This window comes from Chroicocephalus ridibundus, chromosome 6, assembly GCF_963924245.1.
Source record: "Chroicocephalus ridibundus chromosome 6, bChrRid1.1, whole genome shotgun sequence".
Lineage (NCBI taxonomy): Eukaryota > Metazoa > Chordata > Aves > Charadriiformes > Laridae > Chroicocephalus > Chroicocephalus ridibundus.
This window is the reverse complement of record NC_086289.1, coordinates 55,443,965-55,449,455: the sequence shown is the minus strand read 5'-3', so window position 1 is coordinate 55,449,455 and position 5,491 is coordinate 55,443,965.

Genomic DNA, 5,491 nt, shown 5'->3' with positions numbered 1-5,491 from the left:
AAGGCCGTGGACAGGGAGCGCTTTCTGAAGTTTGGAGCCAGCATCCAGCCACCCATACTGAGCCCCCTACTCCCCCTCAGCTATTCCAACAGCCCTAACCCACTCGGAGATCTTGCTAAAATCATTGCAAAACCAAAAGCAATCAGCAGCACAACCTGCGACACCAGCAAGCTGGCAGCATGGGGCTGCCAATCCACACAGCCTTCCCTGCTTCCCCCGCCGGGAGCCGGGGCTGCAGGTGGCCTTGCAAAGCCAGTCACAGCTAATTTTAAAGCCAGCCTGTAGATGTAGGTGTCTGCACATGGTTTACTCCTTTCTGGGCTTTTTTTTTTTTTTTTTTTTTTTGGACATTTTTGTAGTGACCTCGTGTTTAGCTGTGTAACACACCAGTCTACTAGACTGCTCCCAAATATTTGGCCTACAAAAAGATCAGTCCATTTGGAGATCAAACTGAACTCAGCCAAGTCATATAAAATGCTGCCCTAAAGTTCCTACCTGGAGCACTCAAAACCAAAACCACAGCTGTGTCAGGTCCAAACCTTCCTCTAAAGGGTAACTCCACTGGTCTGTATTTTCCAATACTCCCCCACAGAGACCATTAACATGGTGCTGCTGGTTTAATTACCATGAAGGCCGCTATACGTTGAAAAACACAAAGCTGTAATTTTCTTTAATTTCTCAAATCCTGCTTGCCAAATTTCTTAATGACGTGCATTGCTCAGTCACTGCCCACTCGCCCACAGGTGCCTCCCAGGCCTCTCGGTACTGCCAGACCCAGCCATGCTGACAGGAGAAGCTACGTGGGGGGCAGCAGCAGGCTGTGCCCCCCAAAACCTCCGCAGACTTTGCAGAGGACAACGTTCCTGGCACAGGGACGTTTTCAGAAAGCAGCCCCGTGTAGCCAAGGTGCCAAAGCAAGTCAGCGTACAGCTGCTTTGTTGTTTTCACGTGCAACAATTCCTGGAGAAGGCAGAACGGCTCACGAGGACTGACTGTTGTTTTAGCACCACATGATCACCATCTGAAAAGAGTGAGAAACAAGTTGGGGCCCGATCCAAAGCCTTTACTGTTACTTTACTGAGAACAAGTTGCTCCATGAATAACAAATGGGGGAACAGAGCGACATCCTAGAGAAATCTCTTTAAAAGACAACAAATTTTGAGAGGTTTTCTTCAACATTAAGTTGTCTTCTTTTTTGAAACTTCTTTTCCCGGTCAGACCATAAGAATATTTCAATCATTGCATAACGTGATTTCAATTCAATTCAAATACAGAACTGAAAGTTCAAGTATGAAATTACACACTTGGCCTTTTCACATTAATTAATCCAAATGAATAGAATAACATACTGGCTTCCACTGGAGAACATCTTTGTGCTAGTGAGAACGGTTAATTAGAGCTCGCACAAACACATTCCACATTCACTATGAATAATAATATTCCCAGAGCAAATATTCTCAAGCAAATTTAAGGAAACAGCTGATTGCTTATTCTTCAACCCACCCATTTCTTTTAAGGTTTTAGCAAGAGTGAGGGAGTTGAAGTGCTGGGAACTGTCAAGTATTCCCTGCACCATGTCCTCTTCCTGCCTGCCTAGTGCTCCAGCCCTTCCTCTGACGTGACCTACCTATGGAAGAGGTGTCTAAGCGTATATAATCAGTCCCAGTCGCAAGGCTGCCTTGCATGTTCTGTCATCTCCGCAGTATCCTCTCATTGTCTCCAGCAGGTCACTAGTCACAGCCCAGTGATGGAGGGGCTGAGGCTCTGGGCTGTGCTGCATCGCTCCCATCAGGAGACGCCTCTTGCGGACTACCCCCTGCGATGGGGCACCGCCCCACACCACCCTGCTGGGGAGAGCTCTGCCCCACAAGATCCACCTGGGAGCTGGGAGGACCCCATGGAAAAAGGACTATATGAAAGGAGACTACGTGGATGGGGAAGGTCACTTAGCTGAAGCTGCTGTGGAGGTGGCTCCAAGTTAAATCAAGGCAAACTTTAATACAACAGAGACTGTGAAAGCAGCAGCCACAAGCCAGCACACAGGGACACCCAACTGATATTGCTGCTCAGCACTTACCTCCTTACCTGCAGATGCAGCAAGTCAACGCCAGCTGCATTTCAGAGCAAGCAGGTCTAGTCCTCACGCAGAGAAGCAGAAATGTCCTATGTACGTGGGGCCATGTACACAGCGGCCAGGAAAAACAGTGGCCAGTATCACCCCATCCTGAAGTCAGTCTTGTTTTAAATATACCAGTCACTGAAAACATCTGACACACAGGGTGTTCATATGGTCTAATTTAGGAGACTAATGTACGCAGAAACTCCTAAAACTGAGCACTCAAAATCATCCTCTAGAGATGTCCTTACTCTCTAGGAAGCAAAGGCTCCTAATTTCCGTATGACAAGTTGGACGATCCAGACATTGCTCCAAGCTCCAGTTCCCCTTTCAGGTGCATTGGGCTCTGCTGGCAGTAAGGCTGGATACCAGATAGAAAATAAGGGACTTTTCCTGTTGGGGTATAAAGCAAATTTAAAAGGGGAAAAAAAAAACCCCAGAGAGAAAAAAAATTTCAGATCGAATCAAAATTAGGTTCTTTATCTCAGTTTTTTACAGCACAAAAAAAAAATAGCAGTGTTTTGTTGATATTGTGGTCAACATGAATGTTGTGGGGTTTGGGTTTTTTTACACAAAATGACCAGCGTTTGTTTTATTCCCACGTTACTTGACCATTTTAATTCAGCATTTTTAGATAAAAATTGTTCCAAAACAAGAAACAATAACTTAATTACTAAAATATTAAAAAAATGTTCGGCTCAACATCAGGAAGTTTAGCTGCTTCCACCTACCTTTTTATGCTTTTTTTTTCCAGCTGAAAATACTCACTAAAGCTCAACCCGTATTTGTTAGCGACTCTCTCCCCTCAAACTCTGCTTTCTGTTCATTTAATCCAGAAAACATTCTTTCCAACGGACCTGCAGGACCTCATTGATTTCACTGGGACATGAATGCCAGCATCAGGAATTGTACTTACCAAAATGATGAGAAACTGGCATTTCCCTGAGATGCGGGACACTAACTTAGAAAGCTATTTTTGGTAGATTATATTGCTTTTTTTTTTCCTCTGGGAAGCTGTGACAGCATCCGCAATACTTACTTTTATAATGTCCTGGGTGGAAATCAGAACGATGGCAGCAAAATACTGGGGAACGACTTGTACATCCTGAGGCACATACATAAGTGTGTGTAAGAGTGAGAACAGGCTTTCATTAGCTTGGCACCAACATAATACATCAGACAGCTGTTCATGTTGAGCTAAATGGGCTGTAGTCAATTCCCAGTAAGGACAACTGAGTCTTATAAACCATAACAAAACGGGCACTGCTCAATTTTCAGGGAGCCATTTCACAGGGTAACACTTGACAGGTATTTTCATTCTTCACCGCATAAAAGTGGCCCAAAAATCCCCCTTCATCCCCAAAACCAAAAGGTGATATGTGGAGAGCAGCTTCCTGCTGCCCATACCAAGCCAGGGTGGGCAGCACGGCTCCCCAGACACCCAGGACACCCTCTGGACCAGCCACCCCACATCCATGCTGGCAGTGGGGAGCCAACCGCCAGCAGAGCTGCCGCATGGGATACCTGCAGGAACAGAGCTTCCCCTGCCTCGTGGCATCAGCAGGCTGGCAGAGGACAAATGTGCCCACTGCCCGTGCTTGGCTGCCCCTTCCCAAAGGGCCTAGCAGCCCACCCACCACCTGCCCAGAAGCATGTGCAATACATCAACAAGATGCAGCCATTCCCCCCACCAAAAATGGGCTCCCCATCACACTGGTGAAAAAAAAGGTCCTTCAAGCCTCCTTGCTGGAGCCTATGTGATCCATGGCGGCCAAAACATTCCTCGTCCCAAGTCTGCAGAAATGCCAATGGGCTGCACATCATGGGATGGGGCTGGACTGTGCACGTAGCTGTAAAAAACTTGTGACAAATCAAGAGCTTACTTATGTTTTAGAAGATACACTGAGGTCCCTTCTTCTCAACTGCTACTTTAATAGGTTTCCAGTACATTTTTTTTTAAATCCACCAGAGTCTGGAAGCGGATGCTCCTGCAGTCAAAGCAAAAGTTTGACTTACTTAGCACTGCCTGGCAAAGCCACATAACAACCCCTGAGCCGTACTGCAATATGCAAGTACTAAAAATAAAAGGTAAATTATATTAGGTGCTAGCTGCTATCACAGTGACCCATACCTTAGGGTTTCAACTGCATCTCTGCCACACAGTCCTCCTAAAGCAGGCTTTATTGCCAGGTTTTATATGTGCCACCGTTCAATGAAATAAAGCAGCCTTCTGCGAGAGGGTGAGCGAGATTAGGAAGTGGAACTGATTTATTTCGAGTCTCCTATGAGCAAGCGGTGATTAACACAACCTCAAGAAATGAAAAACCGAGCAAAGAGTGAATGTTCAAAAGAAAAAGCAAAATTTCACAATACAAGCTGGTTTTCTTCGCACTGGACAAGTCTCAAGGTGGCTATGTTTAAAGGTAAGTAGATTTACTGAAATGCTGAAATGCACCAGTTGTGTTCTTAATATCAGCATTTCAGCCTTCAAAAGGTGGGAATGTCCAAAGGAGTCAGGTTCCCCGTGGGGTGACGCAGAGTTGCTTCCTCCAGTGCTGGTGGAAGGGGAGTGTCATCGGGCAGAGCTGGCTGGCCCAGCCCACAGAAGCAGCTCTGGCAAACACAATTATTGCAAGATGCAGATCTCTTCTGCAGAACCCCAATAACGGAAAAAAGCATCCAGATACTGAAGAGGTAAATGCTAAATGCAGCAAAAATGAATGTAACCAGAGAAACGTGAACTTCCTCACTGATTGACTAATTTTGGAAGGAAGAACAGGCGAGTTCAGGAACAACATTCTGACACTTCCCTACCAGAAGGATGAAAGAGGGGGAGAGAAAGGTTGGAAGAACGCTAACGGACCTATATCGCTGCATGTAGTGAGGAGAGAAGGGCAGCCCTCTGAAGGCCTGTCCCTCAGACCTGGCCAGAAAGCAACTGCAGGCTTAGGCCACACGCAAACAGACAAATTTCTACGTAGAAGTCGGGCAGCTGGAGAAACAAGGCTGAGCGTGAAGATCAGACACCCACAAGCCACCCAACCAGCTGAGGCATCTTGCAGCTTCACAGACCTCCGTTTGGCAGTGACTTCCCCACCATGGGCTGCCCTTGGGTCTCCCAGGAAGGCACAGGGACAGGGGAAAAGCCCCTCGGAGCCTGCAGGCACAGGCAGGCTCTGACACCGGGGGGCTCAGCCACGTCCCCACACAGCTATCCCATCACTATGGGGATGGGTCTCCACACCACAGCATCCTCCCAGCTCCAAGATGCCACTGGCCTGGCCCCTCCAGGGTGATCTGGCTGCTGCCTCCCCCAAGCAACAGCTTCGTGGAGGGCATGTGCTTTTCATTCCAAACACACACACGCTTTACATA